The sequence below is a fragment of the Sinocyclocheilus anshuiensis genome, unplaced genomic scaffold, assembly GCF_001515605.1.
Source record: "Sinocyclocheilus anshuiensis isolate Anshui unplaced genomic scaffold, SAMN03320099.WGS_v1.1 scaffold1045, whole genome shotgun sequence".
Classification (NCBI taxonomy): Eukaryota; Metazoa; Chordata; class Actinopteri; order Cypriniformes; family Cyprinidae; genus Sinocyclocheilus; species Sinocyclocheilus anshuiensis.
This window is the reverse complement of record NW_015555799.1, coordinates 542,172-545,462: the sequence shown is the minus strand read 5'-3', so window position 1 is coordinate 545,462 and position 3,291 is coordinate 542,172.

Sequence of the window (3,291 nt, the reverse complement as noted above, 5' to 3'; positions counted from 1 at the left end):
GTATGCATAATACATTTTCTTTTGACATGTCATGTATATAATTGTGTTATTGTGACATATATACATACAGAAATGTGACATGTATGTCACTAATATATGCTCATAAGCAACTTTAGAGAGGTATGTCTTAACCCGCTTTTTAAAAATATGAATACTTGTGGACTCTGTAGCGAATCAGCTCATAAGGGAAATATGAATAATTAATCATCTAATGAATAACTGATTTGTTAAATCAAATGAAAAATTGTGTTTTTGATTGGTCCAGATGCTACAACTCTCTATAATATGCCAGATATGTAATGTAATATGCCAAAAGTCCAGCAGGATCGTAACGTTCGATTAGAAATATATCTTGACAAACGGACAGAAATATAAGAAGGTGCCAGATTATGCAATATTTTATAGACTAATACAAGATGATCTTCAAATCAATCCTTTGATGAACTGGTAACCAATGTAATTCCATTAAAACCAGTGTAATATGTTCTCGCTTCTTTAATTTCATTAATACTCTGGCTGCTGCATTTTGTATTAATTGTAGCTTAACTATAGAACCTTTACGTAAGCTAGAATACATAGCATTACAGTAATCAAATCAAGAGAAGATAAATGTATTAATTAGTTTCTAAGCATCATTAAAAGTTAAAAAAGGGCGAATCCTGGCAATGTTTCTCAAGTGATAGAAACATGTTTTTGCAACTTGATTAATACGAGACTTAAAACTCAGACGACAATCCAAAATGACACCCAGGTTATTTACTCTTTCTTAGATTGTAATGCTGAGGAACCCAATCCAGCTTCGATCTTCTTCCTGCCCACAATAAGAATTTCAGTTTTATCTTTGTATAATTAAAAAAAAAAAATTGCATTCATCCGCTTTAAAATGCTGGACAGACTGTTGGACAAACTCTCTATTACAACAGTGTCTCTGGGCTCAACTGAAATATATCATTGTATGTCATCAGCATAAAGATGGTGATTCATGTCGTATTTCTAAATTATTCTGCCCAAAGGAAGCATATATAACGATATAATTTTTTCCAGTCTATTTGTCAGAATGCAATGGTCAACCGTTTCAAATGCTGCACTTTTTGCAGATTTTGTATACATATGCAGGATGAGTCTTTAAAAAACCTTCATGACTGCAGGTGTCAGAGCCATAGCCAAGCTGAATAAATAAGCAAAAAAAAAATTTGTCCAAATGAAGTTCTTAGCAATGCATATTACTAATCAAAAATTAAGTTTTGATATATTTACATTAAGAAATTTACAAAATATCTTCATGGAACATGATCTTTACTTAATATCCTAATGATTTTTGGCATAAAAGAAAAATCGATAATTTTGACTCATACAATGTTTTTTTGGCTATTGCTACAAATATACCCCAGCGACTTAAGATGGGGTTTGTGCTCCAGGGTCACATATATATTTGTGTGTGTGTAAAGAAACAGATGTATATTAATCATATGTATCACACACCTATTGAACCATAAATTAAATCCCTGATATGTTCTGTTTTATGTGTTAATTTATCATAGATATATAAAAAACTCAACATTTTTACAAAATTGTTAATGTTAATGCACATATATACTATATGCATATAATGTAAACATATACACTACTGTGCAAAAGTCTTAGGCCATTAGTATTTTCACCAAAAAATAAAAAATGGTTTTTAAGACAGTTATTTCTATCTTTTGCTGCAGTGTGTCAGTAGGAAATATCAGATTACATTTCCAAACACTCCTTTTGCCATTAATTGTAATAATAAGGAAGGTTACTTCAAGCGTCTTGAAGACATGCCACAATTCTTTTCGTTTTTAGAGAAATTTAGTCTCTTTTTTTGTCTGTTTCTTCATGCCATTCCAAACAGACTGGATGATGATGAGATCAGATCTCTGTGTGGAGCTCTGGCTGTTGTCAGACTCCTTGTGCATACAAAAATCTCACTGGATTATTACAATTGATAGCAAAAGGAGTGTTTGGAAATGTAAAATTATATTTCCTACTGACACACTACAGCAAAAGAGAAATAACTGGCTTAAAACCATTTTTTGTTGGTGAAAATACTAATGGCCTAAGACTTTTGCACAGTAGTGTATGTCATGTACATACAGTGTATATTCATCATAAAGCCCTTCAATGTGTTGATATATGTAAATATAAAATATATGCATGTAAGTTAAAACTAATAAGAAATATGTATATGTATATATATTACCATAGTTACCATAATTTGTTGTATACAATTATATGTAGAAACGACATATGGTAACTCATATACTACAATATAAGAGTTACCATATATGGTTTCTAGATATAATTATATACAACAAATTCTATATTTCTACACACACATACACACACACACACACACACACACACATATCATGCAGTGTTTGTGCTCCAGTCATAAATGATTCTTCAAATGATTCCTGATGCATGATTAAAACCACCTAGCAACCACGTAGCAATGCCTTAGCAACCATTCAGAACACCTATAGCAAACTTTTTTGTCAGCTGCACGACTTTGATCTCAGAGAAGCATCTGACGGTGAGGAGACTTCATCAGTTTCTCACTGGATACTCACACTCGGCTCTCTCCCTCTTGACATTATGCAGAATTATGGATATATTTGGACCGTTCACATGCATGCCTATGCTATGATGTTCTCCATCTCATTTCCATGCAGCTCTAGACAAACACTCACACGCATCGCACACGGTGTCAGTGTGAATAAACCGCACATCTTCTCCAAACACTGCGTCCTGTGCCATCTGTTCACCAATGTAAATCACGCTGTGTCTTCCGTACCGGAGCCAAATGTGTGTCCTCCACCACTAAATCACACGGGGAAATGCATGGCTTTATGTATATTAATGCAGAAATATGCTCATATGCAGAATCCAGTGAATTTACGGCCACTGACTCGCAATGAGTTCATTCAAAGACTGAATAAAGCACAAACACACGCAATCAAGATTTACTGATGTATTGACTATATATTTGATTGTATAGTTTGATTTTTTTATTCATCTCACGTGGAATGTATGATTCATGTGAAACACATAGGCTACACATAATTATCTCAACATTAGTCTTCACCTTAAAAGAACAGTTATCCTCATGTTGTTTCAATCCAGCATTCTGGGTTCTTTTTTGTGGAATGCAAGAGAAGAAAGCTCTTTTTCACTGATCACTTGACTGAAAACCTTGCTGAAAACCCTGATTTCTGAAGGATGGTGTGACACTGAAGACTGGAGTAATGATGCTGAAACTTCAGC